Source organism: Gossypium hirsutum, chromosome D03 (genome assembly GCF_007990345.1).
Source record: "Gossypium hirsutum isolate 1008001.06 chromosome D03, Gossypium_hirsutum_v2.1, whole genome shotgun sequence".
In the NCBI taxonomy this organism is placed as follows: domain Eukaryota; kingdom Viridiplantae; phylum Streptophyta; class Magnoliopsida; order Malvales; family Malvaceae; genus Gossypium; species Gossypium hirsutum.
Window position 1 is genome coordinate 44,703,608 of NC_053439.1, and position 24,028 is coordinate 44,727,635.

The window sequence follows — 24,028 nt, forward strand, 5'->3', positions numbered from 1 at the left end:
GATTATTTTATAAAGCATTACTACAGAAATCCTTTATAGAAATTGAGTTTCTCATACATTGCTTAGTGTGTAGTAGGCTATTCTCGTCAGCGCAAAGCGCAAATAGTCATTGGCTTCATTGTATCCTCGAGGTTAATTTGCTTGGAACTCATTTGTACACCGAAAATAGGTAGGGGCGAATATAACCTTAAAGATAGTGACTTGATACACGCCTTGGAGCCTTGTCCTATTTCTTCTTTTTCTGTTTGAGTTACGTTCATGTGTTCGAGATTTTCTTCACTGGAGATTTGTACTAATACCCATCTTGGTTTCTCGCTATTCCTCTTGCTATAGCAAATCCAACTTCATTCTTGACAGACCCATCTGTATTTAAACATGCCCAATTGCCATCTAAATGAGGACATGATGACATACCTTGTGACGTAATCGATGTGCTCCTATTAAGAGAGACATATTATCATGCCCAACTGTATGACACATTGATAATTTCATTATTATTCTAGGTAACCTTTAGAAAAATGATGTAACACCCCAAACCCGGCCTAGGAGTTGTGGCCGAATCTGGCGTGTCACATTGAAGTGTTTTTCGAAAACCATGTTTTCATTGAAAACCCTTCTTAAAATTTCAAATACAAAACCTCATTTTACGTTTGTTTATTTTCGATCTAGGTTAATTAAAGAAAAGTTGTTACCTTCAAAACCTTATTGTTATGGAAGCTTAATTTAAAGTAAATGGTTTACGAAAACGTGATATTTAAAAAAAATGTGTTGCGGAATGTAGCGTTTGAAAATAGTTATTGTTTTGGAAAATCGGGTTTTACATCTAGTAGATAAGAATCACAATTAATAAAATCCCGAATTTAGAATCTAGAAAATTTAAAGGCCTTATTACAAAAATAAAACCCAGCATAAAATTTAATAAAAATAGAAGAAAATTTAAACAGCAACAGTTGTGTGACCACCTCCAAGTCTCTCGCAGCACCGAATCGCCTAAGACTAGGGATTACTTGCATAGTTAGATAGAAGGGTGGGTTTGCGAAAACTCAGTGTGCAATCCCTTATCAAACAGTCGGCATAAAGAACAGAATCAGTTTAAGCCAGAGCCCTTTAATAGTAACAGTAACAATACAGTGTGGGTCTTAGCCCAATATAGAAATAGTGTGGGTCTAAGCCTGATACAGTATTAGTATGGTACAAGTATGCAAACCTATCCCAATCCAGCCAACACACCACCCGTACCAACCCAACACACCATGTGGGGACAGAGTCGACCCACCCAGCCCTCACACCATTATCGCAACATATCTACCAGTAGTCAGAATGGCTAAGAGCCGTAAGCAGGATAGCTATAAGCTATAAAAAGAATGTCTACAAGCCATAAGTACAATAATATGATTGGCACAAAGCCATAAGTAGCAGTGATATGATCGGCACACAGCCATCAGTAACGGTAATATGATCGGCACAAAGCCATCAATAACGGTAATATGATCGGCACAAAGCCATCAATAATGGTAATATGACCGGTACAAAGCCATTAGTAACGGTAATATGATCGATACAAAGCCATCAGTAACGGTAATATGATCGGTATAAAGCCATCAGTAGCATCGCAGCAAAACTGCCAGCAGAAGTATTGCAGCAAAGCTGCCAGTAATAGTATATGTGGCCAAGCCACTAGTAACAGTGATTGTAGTAGAGCCACCAGTACAGTACTTCCTCCATAACAGTATCCCAACCCCATGCAGTATGTCGTGTATGCAGAATGCCATGCTCAGAATCAGTCAATCAAATCACAGACAAATCAGTCATACCAAACACAGATAAATCAGTCATTTAACCACAGACAAAACAATCATTTGACCTCGAGGGGCATAAATACTTATTCACCCACTAGGGCATTACGATCATTTTACCCTACAAGGGTATTACGGTTATTTTACCCTACAGGGGCATTACGATCATTTTACCCTACATGGGTATTACGTTCATTTTACCTCACAAGGGCATTACGGTCATTTTACCCTATAAGGGTATTTTAGTCATTTTACCCATCGAGGGTATTTCGGTTATTCTACCCTTCGAGGGTATTTCGGTCTAGATATCGACCTCTCGAAAGGTTCGCAATCGCCTCGAGTGACTCAGGTAACCTAATTGGTCATAACAGAGTAAATAGGCCCAAGGCCAATTACTTGGCCCAAGTGGGCCCACACGCTCGTGTGGCCCGTTCAGCCCAGATTTCACCATGGCTATGAGATCTACATAGCCCAGTCCAATATTTGCCACAATTAGACGGCCCAACGTGGCTCATTACGGCTTAAGCCCATGAAAATGCTCATGGAGGCCTCCACAATTTATCGCCCATGATTCGCAGGTTCGGCTTTCCACACGAGCAATCGCACGCTCGTGTGGTCTCAAACGCTGTATTTCAACTTTTCAGCTTTTTCCGTTCTACAGTTACAGTGGGGAGTTTACACATCTGATACGATTTGTAGATTCCCTTCGATCTGAACACTCTTATTCCGAAAATCAATGATCATTGCACCGCTAGTTCCCAGGCAATGTGCCAATCAACCTCGACCACCATTAGTTAAGAATAGAATTAATACAGGTTGGAGAAAACGATGAATACCTTGAAAGCCTCACCGATCTCCCCCCATTTAGAACATGGAACAAATGAGATGGATATATAGCTCTCCACAACAACAACGTCCCCAAATCCCCATATTCTCTCCTCAAATCTCTCCAAATATCCCTCCTTAACTCTCTCTATGACCAGTTCAAACTCCATTCAAACTCCCCCTTAGTTGTGTTTCAGTCCAACTCCACCACCTACCCAGCTCAAGTAGCAGAATAAATATTTCATTGCACAACCTAGGACTTGAACCTCAGACATTACAGTTACACAACACACCACCTTGCCACTTGACCACAAGCTCTTTTTGTGATATAAACCAAGCACTATTACTTATAAGGCCTATATTCCAGTGTCCAGATTCATTTAAGAGCAAAACTAAAAATTATGCAAAAGCCAATACTTGAACCCATGCTTTTCAAACACTCTCATATACACCCAAATCACTTAGCCATTAAAGCAAACAAGCAATTTGTGTCACTTCCTTACACAACTAAATATTTATGTGCAGTCTCCTAATTGTTCCCTTGTTCAAAACCTATTTCTTCTAGGCCCAAAATTCGGGGCCTTACAAATGAAGAGATTATGATTTTTCCAAAGGTGCCATGCAATAATCCCAATGAGACATTGCCAGTCCACATCTCCCAAGTACCAATTCTGATGAATCTGCAAGTTTAAAACAAGCCATTTCTGTAAACTGATTGAATATACTTGATATACCATTCAACTGAAATTAAAAGATCCTAAATATTCCTTGCTTCAATATAGTCTCCAAGAACATGGAGAATATCTTCGGAAACATGACCACAAACCCCACAAGTCGAATCATGACCTAAGCCCCTGCAAACCATTTCCTCCTTTGTAAGCAACCAATGTTTGAAAATATGCCAAATGAAGAACCTAACTTGTTGGGGCCCTTGAAATTTCCAGGGAATATGCCACTTTAGATATTTCGGGTTCCACGATCCTTCCCGTAATTTCTTGTAGGCGCTCTTGAATGTAAAACGACTTGTCTAATTACCCTCAAGTGATCTTATCAACTCCTACTGTCGAATGGAAAGGGGGAATCCCTACAATCGTTCAGATTATATCTTCTGGTAACCAAAGGAGGAAGAGATCAATGTTCCACTCGCCATTACCTGTAGTCGTATCACTCAACAGGCAATCCATATCAAGAGTAGAATGATTGGGAATTAAGTTAGCTAAAGGCCTCACATTTGGAATCCATGGGTCGCGCCAACATCTAATTTTATTCCCATCTTCTATTCACCAAAGTAAGTTTTCTCTAATAAGTGGCCAGGTCCTTGTTAGGGCTTTCCACGAAATAAACACCTTCTGCGTGATAGCATTTTAACAATCTGTTTGGAATTCCATACTTGGTCTGTAATACCTAGACCTAAAGAGCTTTAGAGTCGGTTGCAATACTGAAACCTAACTCCATCATAAAGGATGTGTTGTGATATTACAACTTTCAAAATCCTAGTCTACCATGGTCTCGCAGTTGTCAAACATTGTCCTAGCAATTCAGAGCTAAATTTTTTCCACCACTAGAATCCCCCAAATGAACTGTCTCACCATTCACTCGATTTCCTCACAAAGCCCATTTGGAATCATCATTGACTACATGAAGTAACTAGAAATCAACATCAATACTGATTAAGCCAGAATGGCCCTGCCCGCTAACGACAACTTCATGACATCCCAACTATGCAATCTACTCTGAACATTATTATCAACAAAACACAAAGTGCTGGCAGTTACTTTATTATGAAAAAGAGGCACTCCCAAATACTTTCCCTAATTTTGAACTATTTGAAACCCAAGGATATTATATAGGCTCTCTGCTAAACTTTCTTCAACTCCTTTAAAAGAAACAAATATTAGTCTTATGAGTGTTGATGCTATGACCAGAGTAATCATAAAAACAATTTAACACTTCTTTCAGTATTCTAGATTGACTCTCTTTAGCTTGACAAAAATTAATCAAATTGTCTACAAAAAAAAGATGAGAAAATGGGGGACCCGAGCGAGACAATCAAATAGGAGCCCATTGCCCGAAATTAATTTTCAAGAGGATACTATGTCTGAGCCATTCTATGTACAAAACAAAGAGGTAAGGACACAATGGGCATCCCTATCGAACACTTCTAACCGGGCGAAACTTCTGGGTTGGAGTTCCATTCCACAAAATCTATATAGAAGAATTTGTAATGGAGGACATAATAAAATTACGAAATAAGTTAAAAATACCTGCAGCCTGGAGGGAGGCATCATTGAATTCCCATCGCACTCGATCATAGGCCTTCTCGAGTTCAATTTGAACAGCCAACTATTTTCTATTTTTCTGCTTGTTTTTCATGGAGTGAATTACTTCTTGTGCAGTGATAATGTTATCCATGGTAGTTCTGCCTTCAATAAACCCTGTCTGCTCTTAGCCAATAATTTTTGGGAAGATCACTTTGAACTTATTAGCCACAACCTTCATAACTAACTTGTAGAGAACCAAACACAAGCTTATAGGCCGAAATTGTGAAAAATTCTCAGGGTTTTGAACCTTTGGAATAAGGACAATTAAGGTGTTATTCAAATCTAGATCAACACTCTCCCTTTCAAAAATCTTCTTAACCCAAGCATAAATAGAAGCACCAGCTTGATCCCACTGACTTTGAAATAAAAGGGCATGAAAACCATCACTAGTCGGAGCCTTTAAAGGGCCCATGTCAAACAAAACAGACTTTATTTCCTCAATAGAGAATGGTTTACTTAAGAACTGAATCTCTCCATCTTCAAGTTTTGGAAATGAACTAGAAGGTAGGTTCCTCATCAGCCCCGAATTCTCACCTACAAGTTTTGAATAAAAACGCTTAACCACTTCATTCTATAATTTCTCCTCATCAAGAATCCACTCCCCCCGCATCATTTTTCAATACCATGATTCAATTCTATTTTCTCCTTTGAATCGTTTGACAATGAAAAAAAAATCTTGTATTCCTATCACCCAACAAAAGCCAACCACATCTCGTATTTTGTTTCCAAAGTAATTCCTCATGATGAAGAACATTTTCCAACTCCGTATGTATCACCATTTCTAACTCATGCAGATAATCATAGTGTGAATAATCCAAAACCTTTTGAATCCTTGTGAGTTCCTAAATTAACCTTTTTTTATGATGCTCGATATGCCCATAAACATTATTATTCTAACTTTTGATTTGATTGGTAAAATGAGAAAGCAAATTTTCCATACAACTATTAAAACTTCACTTCTTATTGCCAAACTCAGAGAAATTTGGGTGCTCAATCCATCCTACTAGAAAACAAAAAGGATGCCCCTTTGGGGAGTGGAGTAAAGGCCTAAGAGACAGTAAAAGTGACGTATGGTTAGATTTGAGCCTTGGAAGGTGAGTGATCGAGCAATTCAGAAAGGCAACAACCCATTTCATGTAAAGGGAGTACCTTTAAATCCCAAATCATTCAACTCGACATACTCCATAAAATCCCCAAAAAGGGAGCATCTACTTTCACTAATTTTCCCACCTTTTTCTTTACAAGGAGATAAATGAGCATTAAAATCCCCTATTTCCATCCACGGAGAACCATTACCCGAAAGGCCATCTTCAATTTGCCCCAAAGATATTTTATTTTCTAACAATAGCGACTACCATAAACAATAGCAAAAAAAAAATAGGACACTGAAGGGAGCTGTCAAAAAACCAAATCAAAATAAATTGGGGATGGCTCCAAAGTATCTCAACACAAATTGACTATTTCCATCCAATCCATATACCCTTTTAGAATCCAATTCCCTCCACACGATGAGAGAAATGGAACCGGAGCCTAGCAATAATCGAATCAACTTTCCCACCACTAACTCTCATATCTAAAAGACCCACAATATCATGTTTAAATTCCCTATTGTACTCACGAAAGATATGAGGAAACTTGCTACTAGCACATCCCTGGCAACTCCAGGAAAATATAATTAAATTCATAATATAAAGAAAGACAAGATTTGATATTTAATGCTCAAATAAGTTGGGTTTCTCTCGACGGTTTTTAACATTATGCAACGCCTCCCTCTCGATTTTGTTCTCGACTTGGAAGCATATGAGCTTGACCATGAAATTCATTGAGTTTGACAAAGGGACTCTCGCATTGCCAAAATTTTTAAATCAACCTTCGTGATCTCAAATAATTTTACTAAAGGGCTTGTTGTTACAGACAACAACACCTTGTCACTTGAGTCCTATTCTTTAGAAATCAGGTGACCTCCAACAATCTCACTCGTAACATTTTCCAAATCCTTAGGAGAATTGGGAATAACATTTTCTTTAGAGGAGACGGTCGAATGTCTTCTGGGATCAAGAATACTTGGATTAATTTTCATCGTCGATTCAATTGAGCCTTCAAAGGTCAAATTAAAATGTGAGTTAAGGACCCTCGACTCCACGGTCTACTTACGATTTACCAACATTACTGGTGCATTTAGTTCAACAGAAATTGGAGAAGCCACTGAATTTCTATTTTCCATATTTAATTCCACAAAGTTAACTGGTGCAGTAAGATCCACCATCACACAATCTTTTAACAGACTGGAGAGTCCTCCTACATTAGCTTTTGAAGATGAACCAAGTTTTAGCCCAGAATGATTGCCACGGGCTCTAAAGTGCATATCACAACCTTCTAATCCTGGCCCAATACTAGCCATCAACTCTACCCCATGAACTTCCTTAGGTCCAATATTAGCTACCTGGCCCACTTTGCTTGGAAATGATTGACCCTACATTGCCGACCTAATATTGTGAAGGTTATCCCTAATTATTTTTGCTCGTTCCTTCCTCTTCAAAAACTTACCCTTTTGAAAATTGATCCCTGAAAAATCTACATCTATTACACCATTTTCGACTCCACCCGATTCTACATAAGGCATTAAATCAAGAACCTCCTCCCTATTTGGCCTAATTTTTTATAGTTATGCTATCGTTTGATCTCATATTATGTCGAGATTTCCTTTAAACGAGTATCCATATTTTGAAGGATTCCGACACATCCACTGATTTCTTCTTATCAAGTAAAGCCACAGTTGTTTTCTCCTTGTCCCCGCCGTAACCCATCACAGATCTATCGAAAGGGCAGAGATCTCAGACATACCCATACCGGCCACACAAAAAGCACACTACCAGTAGGGATTCATATTCAATCCCCTGTATTATGCTGCTCACTAGAAATTGAAAGACTAGCTATATTTCCAAGTTGATGAATATCGCTATATGGGCAAATTGCCCCATTGACCCACATCTGTTTTGAAATCAAGCTTCACAACTTTGCCTACTAATCCTCTTATTTCTTCCAAGATTTGACATTTGTAAAGGACCCCTGGCAGTCCAGGTAGTCGAATCTAAGCCATAATAGTACTAGGGAACGATTGAAGGGGATTAAAGTCCGAAGTCCACAATTGAACCATGAGGTACTGGCTGAAAAAAATCCATAAACCCTAAGCGAGAACCTTCTCGTAGTCCTCTTTATTCTGAAACTTGACCAGAAAGTAGCTGTTTTCAACATCCATGAGGTGAAACGAATGTGATGGTTTCTAGAGGCTAAAGATCCTGTTATGAATAGTATAATACGCTAAATTCTTTCCCAGCAATTTCACCACCACTGTGGTCGCCATATCCCTTACCAGAATTTGCTTTATCTTTTCCGAAAAGTTAATTCTTGATATCTCATTAATCGTAGTTCTTGTGATATCACCCTCCTGAAATTCAATCTCCTCTTCGCTTATAGAACCAGATGAACCTTTTCCTAACGCTTTATCCCTCTAGGGCATCACCAATACAGGGGATAGCTCCACGACTATCCCACTACTCATATTCATATCCACATCTTTAAACCTAACCTTTTTGGTGTTTCTGTCCTTATTCGAAGTATTGTTGCCGCCACCATAAACTAAAATTTTTGACATCCTTTTTTTTAGATATATTAGGTATAGTTTTAGTAGGGTTTGTTTGTTTAACTGAAAATAACTTTTAGAAAATGATTTCTGGAAAATAACTTACTTTCCTAGAAAATTTAATATTTTCTGTTGTTTGACAGAGTTCTATAAAATAATTTATAAAAGCTGTTTTCAATGAAACAAACATACAATTGAGATTTTCTTTTCTTTTCATTGTTTAATTGAGTTTATTTTATATCTATAAATTTATATTTTACATTATTTTTGCATATATTAAAAATATTGTGTTAAATTTCATGTTCATTACAATGTCATTTTTTAGTTACATGACTACCAAGTGAGTATTTTTTATTTAAAAATATGACATCAGCAAAATTGACAAAAAAATTGAACAACGTCAATAATTGGACTTGATTTTCAAATCTGAAAAGTAAAGGGACTAAATTCTTGAAATAAAAGTAAAAAGACTAAGTTGCAAATTTGTGAAGAGTACATAGACATATGACATATATATTTTTTTAACTCAAAATATGGCCTCTTTATTGAATAACAAAACAAAGAAAAACAATTAAAAGAACTAACAGTTACAAGGAAAACACTAAAACGAATCCCGCAGTCATGGGATTCCGACCGGTAGTTGCTTAAACAAGATCATTAACAATACTGGATAGAGAGCAACCAAACAAGAAATGGAGTCATTAGAACGCAAATCCTTACAACCCTTTGAAGAAAACCAACAGTTCTATGGAGGTTCATGAAGACGACAGTCTTCTGCAGTCGCTGCTTCCACTAACGCCGGAGCATCTTCGACCCAGTAGCCATCCTCGCCTCGACTTAATCCCTTTTGCGCCATTGCATACGTTGTTTTGTTCCCAGATCTACCAATGAAGTGGAAGGCGCAAGACTGAAACTCCTTCGTTATCTCCTTTGCGGACCATGTAAGAGCACTTATATTTGAGAAATCCTGTTCATGGTTATTAATCTTCCTAATAACAGATCTTGAATCTCCCTCGACTATTATTGACATATTTTAACCTTTATACTACAAAAAATTTATTATTAATATATTTATAATTGTAATAAATATTTATTATTAAAAATATTAATATTGAATATTTTCAATAATAAGTGAAGAATATTATTTAAAATTATTATTTTTAAAATTTATTATTAAAATAAAATTGAAATATTAAATATTAAATTATATTAATTATACTAATAATTTATTATATGACTAAATATAAATAATTAAATATATATGTTTAATAATATTGAAAAATATAATATTTTATATTAATACTTTAATATTTTTAAAAATAAAAATAAAAATAAAAATTATTATCAATATAATAATATTAAGCTTGATTTAAGTTAATTTTTATATAAAAATAAAATTACTTATAGAGGAACTCTTTCCTGAAAAAATGATTTACGCTTTTCAAAAGGGTAAGTAATTTTATAGGAAAAATAACTTATTTCACATTGATTTGTATGTCATTTCTGTTGACCAAACTGTTTTCTATGAAACAAACATAGGAAAATGAGAAAACGTTTTCCGTAAAACTTTTTACATGTAAACAAATGGACTATAATGTTAAAAAGTAAACAAGTATTTGTAGAGGTATAGTAAAATACTAAAAATAAATATTTTTAAAAAATACATAACAAAATTTTTAATACTTTTAGTGAAATAAAAAAATAATCTACCAAATATTAACCCATTTTATTTTTTTTCATATTGCTTTTTCTTACTTCTTCCTATCTTCTTCATGTCTTCCTTCAATTTTTTTTTTTAAATTTTAAATCCTGTTTTGTTCAACTTTGATCGAAATTTGGATTTTTGAGTTCATGATTTTTGTCTTATATATTTGACTTTATAATTTAAAATGAGTTTTTGGAATTTATAAAATTTATCTCACTTTAATTTCTTTAAATTTTAAACCCAATTTTAGAAATTCCTATTAATAGTAAGATTGATACATTGAACTTTTATCATTTTTAATACTTTTTACTTTGCCATAATTGGCTCTAATTATTTTTTAAATTACCAATTTTGATTTTTTTGAGTTATATAACTTTTAAATCTATGTCAATTTAATAAACTATTTTTTTTTAATTGTTAGATCTCTCTAGTCCTGTCCATGGGCCGGGTGGCTCGGCCCGGCCCGACGGCTCGCCCGAAATATGGGAGGGTTCGGGTAAAAATATAGGCCCGAAATATGGGCTTGGGCAAAAAAACGAGGCCTGTTTAAAAAACAGGCCGGGCCTCGGGCACCACTTTTTTGGTCCGGGCCCGACCCGAATATAATAAATAAATATTTTTTATTTTTATTTTTTAATTTTAAAATACTTTTAAAATATTTTATTTTTAAAATAATTTTTTAATGTTTATTAAAAAATGGGCCGAGCCGGGCTCGGGCTTATGATATTTTTCCCGGGCCGGGTCTGGGCAAAACTCAGGCCCATATTTCGGGCCGGGTCGAGCCCAGGCCTAGGAGGCGGGTCTAGATCTCTCTCTCTCTCTCTCTATATATATATATATAAATTTGTATCAAATTATTTTATATTCTTTTATTAGCACAGGTAATTGGTTTATGAAGCATATTGATGTTTCTTTTATAGCTTTTAACTAGTCTTTTACCTATTATTGTAAGATAAAAAAATATTAGTTAAAAAAAGTAAAACATAATTTCAAGAGACCTTTTTTTTTAATTTTAAAAAGCTGGTAATAATTTTCTAACTATTTCAAAACATAAATTTGGTTCTTACTTTTTTTTTAAGGTATTGAATTTTATTCTTGATGGCGGCAATGTGCTCCATGATATTAGTAAGTTTTTTAATTTCATTTAATTACAGGTTAAAATATGTTATATGTCCCTGTATATTTCAAAAAATTAGAATTTAGGCTATCTATTTTTATTTCAAAAAAATTTAATCCCTCAATTTTTCCAATTTTAAAATTCAAGAAGAAGTTTATCCAGGTAGGGTGTCAAATGCGATAATGGTCAATAAGCCCAACATAAACTAGTGAATATGTTTGGACTTTACCAACCTAAACAATCTAAAGGATATTTTTCCTTCCCACTTATCGACAGGTTAGTGGACTCAACTACTGATCATAAATACGTAAGCTTTATAGATGCAATCTTACGGTACAATCAGATTCAGATTGACCCTAGTGGTAAAGAGAAAACCTCTTTCATCATGGAGGGTGACATATTCTAATACAAGGTAATACCTTTTGGCTTGAACAATGCAAGGATCACATATTAAATAATTTTAAATAAGGTCTTCAAGGAACAAATTGAAAGAAGCGTAAGGATCTATGTAAACTATACGATGGTCAAAAGTGTTACCATGAACCAACATCTAACGGCTTTGCAATAAGTGTTCCAGGTCCTACGCTCTTATAACATTAGGTTGAATCTCACAAAGTGCGTTTTTGAGGTAGGTACAAGAAAATTCATAGGTTTTCTGATCTTCAGTAGATGACTTGAGGCCAACCCAAAAAAAGATAACAACTATGCTCGAGATGAACCTGTAACACCCCTTAGCCTATTAGGAAGACATGGCGTACATCAATCAGCCAAACAATCTACCCAACGGACCAAGGCGTTATTGAAAGATTCAAATCCTTTGGCTTAATTTAAATATTTGAGTAACACATCCCCAAAGAAAGTGATAGGAATTAATAAAGGCAATCTTTAAATCATACACTGCCATGCATGGCGAATACAATTCATAAAAAAGGCAAGTTTGTAAATTGCAATTTTAGGGAGTTTGGCATACACATGTAAAATAAGGGACAATTCCACTTTAAGACAAAAAAACACGGCTGTGGGGTAGAAACAACAGTTAAGTACAAATGTATATATACGCCATCCACGAACTGCCCATGCATGATACAAAATAGACAAGTGGCTCACTCGCAGACGCAGCTCAAGCATAGTCCCTTTCTACTGATATTCTTTTACTACCCAAAAGCCTGAGAAAGAAAAGTAACGTAGTAAGTTTAATTGAACTTAATGACTTCCAAATAGATGCAAAATAATTATCTGGTTATCGGTAGTAAACCCCAAAATAAAGACAATTTTGAGATTCAGTAATACAAACACATTATTCCAAGTTGCCAGTACAATTCTCTAGCGACAACATTTCGCCAACAAAATGCATACAGTACCCTTGGCGGATACATACCGTCAACTTGTACATACTTCTCTCAATCATGTATGTTTACCTATGACCCTACCTTGTGCCAACCTCTGACCCATATTTTGGAAATCAGAATTGCGTATTAGCCATAATCATTTCAATATCATAGTCCTTGTTAAATTGAACACGTGTTCTCCCGCAAGGTCGGGCCGTGATCTGCAAGTCCAGTTTGTAATAAAGTTTCCCTACCGGGGGCATAAAAAATAGTGCTTCTTTCCACATTTTCACATGTCATAAATAGTCTAGTACTGGGCTTACACACAAGATGGGTATTTTTACCTCGACCATGGCCATGTTCACACATACAACATTGGCTTATTACACATATGTCAATACATACAACATCAACCCATCTCTAGTAGGGACAACTTACCTTACACAACCACATATCATAAAGATTAATAATTCAAAGGAAACAAAAAGGAACTCACCATAAACTTCAGGTTAGATTCTACTCTATTGGTCCTTCTCCTCGATTGCTCGGACCTTCACTAGCTTCTTGAGCTAAATAAGAAACAATCATAATTATCAGACCATTCATCTATTAAAAATTTCATTACCAATCCCTCTACCTGATTTCATTTTTTATTTATAGGTCATATAATCAATCAATATTCATATTTACACCCTGTACTATTTGAATATAGCTAATACTTACATATATTTACACTTCAGTCCATTTTAAGACATATGTTCCAAAATTCACTAATTCTACTCAATTATAATATATAGATAAATTCAAACATAATTTATACATAAAATAAAATAGAGTGGTAAGTCTCATATGAACTTACCTATTTAAAATATGTAAAGTGGATTAGGGGCGAAGCTAGAAAATTTTTTTAGGGGGTGAGTGAAATTTTAATTTTTAATAGTCTATATCTTTGTAATTTTTAAAGGATTAAATCAATTTTTTTTATAATTTTAGGGGGGTAAAGTGTGATTTTACCTTTACTAATTTAAAGTTTTAAAATTTTTTAAAGGGCCTAAATAGCAATTTTCCATTTTAGGAGGGGCCGAGGCCCCTACCAGCCCCCCTAGATTCGCCTCTGATTCTTGATCTAAACAATTATTTTATATCATCAACCAATACTAAATATTTATGTTCTATGTTATGATATATATGAACCTATATAATTCAAATATTCAAAATACATAAAATTTTACATTTTGTTCAATTTAGTCCCTAAACTGGGGATAGTCATAGCTTTCAATTCTTGGCCTTGAATTAAAAATTAATTTCAAATATTTTCATTACGGACCTTAAAATTTGTATTTCTAACATCATTTCATAACAAATTTAGCATTTATTCAATTTGGTCCCTAATGTAACAAAGTTAACAAACAGGCTAAATTATCATTACAACCTAGTCCATTTTATATCTAAGCTTAAAATCTATCTATTTTAAGTCTAATTATTCAAGAAATCAACAATAGAAACTTTTACAAACTTCAATAGTTTCACAAATTGGTACATGGGCTAACTAAATCATACTCTCGTGACCTCAAATCTATAAAAATTACAAGAAAATGACTTGAAATCACATACCAAATAGTGGTCTAATGTAAAAAGCTTTCAAATGGTTTTCTTCTTTAGGTTTTCAAAGTTGGTATGGTTGGGAGAGATGGAGAAGATGACCAATTTCACTAACATAAGCCTTTTATACTATGATTAAATTCTTAATTACCTAAATTAATTAAATTAACCATACTTTAATTAGCTTAATCCACCTTTAATCAACATTAGTAGAATCTTCCATCATCATCCGCCAATTCTTAATGCAAAATGGTTTAATCACCATTTTGAACATTTAGCTAATTGTCATTTAAGTCCTCAAGCCTTTTAACAATTAAAACTCTATAGGGATTATACTTTTTCAATTTAGTTCCTAATTCTTAATTAATTATCAATTTGAAAAAAACTATTAGACTGAACTTTAATATATTTTTATAATATCTTTATAAATATTAATATTTTATAATTAAGGGCTCGATTTACGAAAATAAAATTTCGTAACTACATTTTCTAGTACAACTAAAAATCAAACAATTATATTAACTACCTCCAACCACCTTCCTCGACGGCTCTCCACCTTATATTAAATGAGGTGAACCCACATATTCGCTGTACTCTCCACCTTATCCAATCGGACCATCAATACATAGCCTATTAATAGTAAATATATTTATTAGACACATTCAAATTTGTGGATTCAAATTTGGGGAAGGGATGCGTTTCAAGGGTTTGACCCATAGAATTCGATACCAGCATTGAGATTTGAATCTTGCGAGAATTTTTGTCACTAAATCAATAGATTATTCGTATTAGCATATAAATTCATGTACTAATAATGAATTATAATATGAAATGTGAATAGAAAAAAAATTAAAGAATTCTTAAATAAATATAATAAGGGTAAACTACACCCATGGTCACTTTGGTTACCTCAGGTTACATTTTAGTCATTTATGTTTGAAAGTTACATTTTAGTCATTTACGTTATCGTGTTGTAATATTTTAGTCACTGAGCTGTTAATTTCCATTAACGGTGTAATGATAAGTTGATGTAGCACGTTAAATCATCATTCTAAAAAAATGTTAAATTATACAATTGATCCCCATATTTTTTCGTTGTGAGCAATTTAATTTTTTTTATGTTCTTTTAAGTTTCCATTTTTTTCTTTATTTTCCATTCTTTTTTTCTTCTCATTCTATTTTCCTACCTTCTCCATTTCTTTTAACATAGCAGAAAGTTGAATTGGCAATGAAGAAATAAACATGGTATGGGTTTTAGCTATAGGCAATGATGGCTTTCAACTTCCTGCTTCTATCTTCACTGCTAATTTGACTTCCTGGTATATTAAAAGAAATGGAGAAGGTGGGAAAAAAAAGGGAGAAACAAAAGAGAATGGAAAATAAAGAAAAAAAGAAAGGAAAGTTTAAAGAACATAAAAAAATTTACTCAAAATGAAAAAAATATGAGGATAGATTGTATAATTTAACCTAAAATTTTCGTTTGAAATGATGATTTAACATGCCACGTTAGCTTACAGTAACACTGTTAACGATAATTAACGGCTCAGTAACTAAAATGTTACAACATGATAATGTAAGTGACTAAAATATAATATTTCAAACATAAATGACTAAAATGTAACCTGAGGTAAACAAAAGTGGCCATAGGTGTAATTTACCTTTAGTTCTGAACAAAATGAATATGGAACTTATTTGATTGATAGACAACATATGATTCATCATCCATACATCAAATATAAATCTTAATAAAATATTTATGCATTTAATGTAATATTTTTACTATAGACAATATATTAATGGATGGTAAAGAATGTAATAAGCACTGATAGCACTTTTAAGTATTTACACTGTGATTATCTTATTTCAGGAGGTATTATAAATTTAATTATTCTCTTTAAAAAGTAGGGTGTTAAGATTTATAAAAATATTTAAATCTACACTAAATTTGGAAAAAAAATCTATACAATATTAAGACAATAAAATTCTAAATGCTTCAAAATTATCATTTTAATCAAAAATCAACATTACTTATTTATATAATTTTTTATATAAATATAGCTTTTATAAAGATGTGTAGCATAATTTAATATATAATATTTATTATTGCATAAGAAAATAGGAAAAAAGTAAAGCCAGATTTTATGCATGGGGGTTGTCGACAACAGAGAACAGTCCTTTGCATGTGTCAAAATATATAGCGCCTATTTTGGGGTTGGCCTTGTTATGGGGGGATGTATTTAATTATCACCCTTTTCATAACTTCTCTCCACGTAATTTTTGCTTTCCCATTCTTTCAGTGGAGCAAATTTAAGGGATGATCTTTTAACTTATTCGCCAAATTGAAAAGAGAAATCATTGTGAAAGGAATTTTATTTTATTTTATCCTATTATTATTATTAAAAGGCGGAGAAAATGCATGTATGGTTTTCATCAAAATAAATCTGAATTTTAATTTATAGTGGCTCTTGAATCTAACATCCTAGATTTCTTTATCCGTGGTACCAAACACCACTTTATTAAACAGTAGTTTCACCACTTTCCAAGGCAATAAACAAGCCTTAGTGGCCTACACATGAAATCAAATAGAAAGCATTTTACGGTGTTGAATTTTAGCCACATCCATTAAAAAAGAGCACTATCGAAAAAAGTAGGGGACAACACAACATTTTGATCTCCCAGCACTAATCCTAATTGATATTAAAAAAAATTATTAATCGTCTTTAGGGAGACCATATGTTGGCAATCATGTTGTTTAAACCAAGGTGATTGACTAATAAATATACTATACGACCAATTTCATCAACAATCTCAACTTCTCTACAAGTAATGAAATCGTAGTATTTCTTATGTAGTGTTCGGTAGATCTTTAGGATTAGTAATATTTGATTGCTGTTGATTATAACATACAATATTTAGTATGATATTACAAATATATATTGAAGATATAATACCAAAACCCAAAATAATTTTATTATGAACAATAAGATTTTTTAATGAATAAAGAAGCAATTTTAAATTTTATTAAATGAATAATCTATAAATTAGTAATTTTTTAATAGAACTTTATAAGTTAAGAATTAGTAGTAACCACTATAATATAAAGTCAATAACATAGACTTTTTTTAGGGTGTTCACTTGTGATAGCAGTGATTAATTTCCTCATCACGCGTGCTCTCTGAAAAGTAAACGGTTGGCTATAAAATTGTATTCTACAATTGGATTTCTTTAATACCTCTTAAATTATAATAGTGACATCTTTTTTTTGTCAAAATATTCTCTAAGTTTCTATATTTTTAAATTTTAATTTATTTTTTATTTTTTAGATTTAAAAGTGTGGGTCTAATTGTTAACACTGCTGAAATGTTTATATTAAATTCTTTGATGTGCGATGTACTTGAATTTAACACAAGAATGTTAACTGTCTTAATAATTAAGCTTATATATATATTAATTTGAAAAGTGAAATAGCTAAATTCTTTGAAATAAAAATAGATGCATTGAATTCCAAATGTATGAAGGGCGTAATGACTTGGAGAGTATTACAACAATTTTCTTTCCAAAGCTTATAAAAAAAATATAAAATGTGATTTTTAGAAGAAAACATTTATAATTTAATTCATGATAATAAATAATTAGGAATAGAGTATTTTTAACTTTGTACCTAAAAAAAATTTGAAGAACAATGAATTATTAATAAGAAAAGGTGTGCTTGTTTCACTAAAATGATTTATGAAAAATGTTTTTTTTTTTATATTTGTTTCATGAAAAAAGTTTTAGTAAATAGAAAATAGTTTATTGGTCAACAAAATTAAAAGAAAAAAAAAACACAATTGAATTCACTATTAAAAAGCATAAGCTATTTTTCAAAAAATAGACTCATGCGAGTAACTTGATTTTTATAGCAAAATTAACTTCAATAAGATCAAATATTATTATATTAATAAATTTTTATTTTAATTATAATTTTAAAATGATTAAAATATTAATCTCAAATATTATAATTTTCAATATTATTAAGTATAAATATTTATATTTAATAATACAATAAATTAATATAATTTATTATTTAATAAAATTATTTTACATTAAAATTTTATTTTAATAATGATTTTAAAATTAATAATAACTTTAGATTTTAAATTATTTTCTTAATATTTTATATTAATATTTTAATATATATATATTACAATTTATAAATATTCAGTATTATAAAATATGAGCATTTGTTTAAATCCTACTTAACTCCCTATATCCCTTCCAACTCCAATATGTATTGTCCACTCTCAAATATGTAAAGTTTTAATTAGGCATTGGTTATTATTAAGTCTATATAAAATGTTAGTTGTTATTAAATATTATGTTATTATAAAATAAATTATGTTTTGTCAAAACTAAATGCTACTATAATATTTTGCAATAAATATAATTTATGTATTTTTTGTTTCATTAAAAATAACGTTCAAAAAATGATTTCAAGAAAAGTAATCATAATTGTAAAACATGAGGTCCACTTTATAACAATAAATAGAAATGCTGACATGTCATACACCTAACAACACTTGTCACAAAAATGATCAGTAATAAGAATTCATCACTACCTAATGTTTTCTAAAATAAATGAAAAACTTACATTAAATAATGTGTGTGTGTCAAGATGCATCTAGCCATTCATCATGACTAAAATGTGAGAAGGTCAATATTTTGGTTTGACCATTTTACCTTTTCATATGTAGTTAATATGCAATAAACTCATTTCATCATTCTTTATCTCATTAGGTTTGAGCATTATTCTTTATTCTCAATATGTCATTATGAATCATGTTGACTCATGTTCTACATGTATCTCAAAATGTATGTAAATCAATTTAAGCATTAGTAATTCACAAGCATCACAGAGTCAAACTATAGTATAGCAGTTTGTTTTACAATAACTACTCGAGAAGTATTCTAAGGATCATATCCTTAGGAATTGTCATCGAATGATGAAATATTGCAATTATGAACTTACTAGCTAGATGATTACCAATCTACTAGATCTTAGGATTATTAGCACAATCGAATCAAACATTATCATAAAACTAAACTATGAAATTTATGTGTAATCTGATCTAAATGATTCTCTTTCATGTTGAAGAATTTAACATAAGGAAAAATGTGATGGGTAATTGTTCAACTAGATATTTATTATGTAGGACATGTGCTCAATACTTATTATCTCTAAAAAAGTCTCATTTCGGTCTAAATCTAACCTAAAGACTACTGTCTAGGTTCTCCTCCCAGTCTCATTTACTCGGTAAAATCTCTTTTTAGTCTCATTTACCTAGATTTTAACTAGACTCATCAATTTTAGTTTACTACGCTCTTTAATAAATTGAAAAACAAAGTTAATCATTAAACACATGCATTCTAATCCTAATCAATATCTAACTTCACAATCAACCATCAAATAATTTAGTTCATCATAGAATTCACAAACAAAGCATTCATAATTCCAAATATCATATCCATAAGATGCAGAAAGTTGAGAATAGAGTTTAGAAATGCTAATTTGATTGAAGATAGAACCAATATCTGAACAAGGAATGCTTCCATGAATCTTTTACATTTGCATCATCAACTTAAAAAATAAAAAGTTTCTTTAAAAGGAACTTAAAAAAGCAACAAATCTTTCAAAGAAAATAAAGAAAACTATCTAACTATCTGAAACAACTCTTCAAATTCGGCTCTTTCCTCCTCTCTCTCTCTTCAAATTTGATACATAATTGATATATAGAGTAAAAAAGGCTTAAGTTGGCCAAATGACACATCTACCCTTCAATATAATAAAATGTTGTGACTATAGGCACAACTTTGTACCAAAATTCTACAAATCACCCTTTAGTAATCGTCAAGATTCTCCAATAGTTGGATCAATGTCATGACGTCATGCTTTGCGATGTCATGACAATAATAAATTGTGCCTTAATCTCCCTTCAACATCATGATGATGTCGCAACATCACGAAACTAATGTCTCGACTTTTCCAAATTATGTCAAGACTATAACATCGTGACATAGGTCTCTAAATTTGAAAACTTTAGCACTTCAGTGAGTAACATTGTATCTTGACTCTTCTGATGTCGCGAAATTCTCCTTTAGGTTCTAACTCCAAAACAAAAAATAGTGAGGTAGATCACGACTTTTTATTCCATGATGTCTCGACTTTGTCTTCTATTTTAATCTTAAGGCACAAACAACAAATTAGGTCACAACTTTATGTGATATGCAGTCATGACATTATTCTATTTTGTACAACATTTCCTAAAAACTTATACTTTTCAACTATCATTCTTACTTTAACTCTCCCATATACACATTTAAGCACCAAGTAAGTTCAATTTTATTCCAAATGTCAAAATAAAACTAAAACTAATGAAAAGAACACCAAAATACTAGTTACTCCTAAAACATATAAATCTAACTAATGACACTAAATTGACCTATTTTAACTTAATAAAAAGCTTAAATAAGTATAAAAAGGAACTATTTGTATATATGAAATAGTGGCACATCACATATTCAACTTGAAATGTTACTTTGGCTGAAGATTCCTATATAAATGTATGATAAAAGAATCATGAGATAAACTACCCTCAATTTGGGTGATGAATCCTTTGTTGATCATTCAAATATTTTCAATTCCTTCATGCTATATCCAATCTTCAAGCTATGAATGCCCTATAGTGGAGAATATGTAATGAAGTCAAAACATATCACTTGGTACTTAAGGTGGATGTGGTGATTTCAAGTTAAAGGACACTTGCTCAATTGATATGATGAGATTCATTCATTGACGTAACTTGTGTATCCATGTGAGTATTCTCATTATAAGGTCTCTAATGAACTTATTTCTCTTACTAGCATCCATAAGTTAACTCTAAGCACCGCTATGCTTACAGCTTGTGAGAAATACCACTTGACCTATTCAAAGAGTATAAGATGTGCTAGTTTATTTACATTAAAAATGTCCTATCTTGTTAGTATTATGACTAGGGATAATTTAGGCATTTTCACATTTTTATGCAATAAGAATCTCACGTCATGAACTTTTTGTGATTTCTTTTGCATTGTGATTTATATACCAAAGACTTTAACATATTATTTAAGATATTTCAAAATCAAGCAAATGAATTAACATAAGCATAATATAATAAAAGTATGCCACAATAAATAGATAGTAAATTACATGAAAATATCCTTATACATCAAATGCCTTCTAATAATTCTTCGACAATGTTAGCAATCCATATCCCTGTCAAAATTAGGCGTTTCATAGTCGAATGAAGCACACTGGCATATATTTTCCATTTGTAGGTGAACATGTATGTAAAATAAATAATTTGAAGTTAAACCTTTACCTGCTATAGATTAACTTTTTTTTTTGGTGCAAAAAGAAGAAAACATAGACTGAACTTTAGCTACCCCTGTACCATAAGAATCAGCTTGTAGAAGAGGGAAGAAACTAGTCAAAGGAGAAACAAGCCAAGTTGAACCCAAAATAAAACTTTGAGCCAATTTCTCCAAATGATCCACACATTTATTACCTTCCTGAAGGATATGTTTGGTCTACCACAATCCATTGTAGTAGATTTAACTACTTTTTGTACTTAATGAGCTTGTAGGAAAGCAATTTAGTTATGTTTTTTGTTTAGTTTTCACTTATAGTAAGTAGGTAATAAAATGAGCAATTTAAGTGATTTATATGACCTTGGGGGCCAAAGCGGGCCTAAAGGTAGACTAATATGTTTAGTGAGTGTGCAAGACATTATTCGGAGGCACAAAGACAATTGACTGCCAATGATGTTACAACATGGAGCTGAGAAGTCGCAACATAGTGAACATAGTACCCAAGGAGCAGTCTGCCATCAGTGTCGCGATACAACTATAGGGTGTCATGACACAACCCTGAAGACATGCCCTAGCTAGTAAACTACCATCAGTGTTGTGAAACATGCCAGAGGGTGTCGCAACATCGTTGTGATGAGGTCACTTAATAAGCCAACGGTGTTTTCGTCCACACAATGAACTTTCATGCAAAATAGTCAGTTGAATTTGGTCAAGGATCAACGACCAACTCTAGGCCTATAAATATAATTTCTCTGAATAGTTTATGAACAAATTTTTACTTAGTTTAATTTTACCTTCAGTTGTAATTTTGATTTCCTTTTAGTTATAGTTTTTATTTCGTTTTTTCTATTTTGTTCTTCGTAGAGATCGGATTGTAGATTGATCGACTCTTCAAGGATTACCATTCGCGCTATTATAACTATATCAAGAAATTTCTTATCTTGTTCTTGATCTATTCTTAATGTTTATCCTTTTTTATCAATTACATTACATGTGTTAAATCCATAGGGAACTAATCCTGTAAGGGAGACTAACAAGTGGATGTGGGATTAATTAAAGTCTATGTAGGGTTTCTTAATGGATCAACTAGTTGGGATAGGAAGAACTTAAAACCCTAGGCTTGATGACCTTAGGAAGTCATATAGGTGGGAATGAACTCGAAATCGATAATACTTATTCATGAAAACCTTACCCCAATCTGGTCTGGACTATGACATCGAAAGATAAGTAGTACTTTTCGCCTCATTATGTTAGTGGAAGGCTGAGATGCCCTACCAAGTTAATGACTAGTTGATTGAATAGAATCCGGAGTAAGAGTTAATTATGAACACTAAAGTGAGATAGTCTTCTATCATTTAGTTTGACAAAATCCACAATTTATTTCCATTTTTTTATTATTTTTACTAAAATAGCTTTGCTCATCACCTTAGGAACAATCGTAATATAATTTAACTAAAGTACTAACTAGACCCATTAGTGTAGAAGTTAATATTAGTTTAGTCTTGCCTCTGTTGGGTATGATCCTTGGAGTATTTCAAACATCAACCACCTCCTTAACTTCTACCTTTAGTTGTAGTATTGTCACCTCCGACGTTGGTACGTCGAGAGGCAGTCAATGTCAAAGATCAACCACCTATCCTTCATGTATCATGGTCCAAAAATCATCAATGAGAGATCCAAACGGATGACTCTCCTCAGGCAGTCGTGTTAGAAAATGAACCACCAACAAAGTAATGACCTTGTCTATCAACTACTGGATGCTCATAAACTTTGCAACACGCAAGTCTTCGCAAACGCCCCATAACAATTATTGTAATTTTTTTAATTTTCTATGATTTTCTTAGATTGTTATTTGATTCTTTGTTATGGTTTTTTGTTGTCCTTTTAAATAGTTTGATAGGTATAATTGTTGACATTTTCTTAGGGATTTGATTTTGTAATCCAATATATAAATTGGTCAATGTTTGAATAAGGTTCATCTTGCATTTGTTGGGATAATCGAGTATGTAAGAGAATAATTCTTTCCCTCTTTGTGTAATTGAAATGGGAAATAATAGGTAAAAATTAAAGACAACAAGAATGCAAAAAATTTTGTTGACGCGGAAAACGCAAATAGGAAAAAATGCAGGACTCTAGTCTAGTGCAAACTTGCCTTCTACTGTTATATGAGTAGGGTTACATTCAATATCTCATCCAGTTAGGATGGTTTACAATTCTCACACAATGTTAGTTCTCTCTTTCTCTCTCTTTTCCTCTCTTGGTGTAATTCACTTGTGATTGTGCTTGATGCTTCTCCTAACCTAAG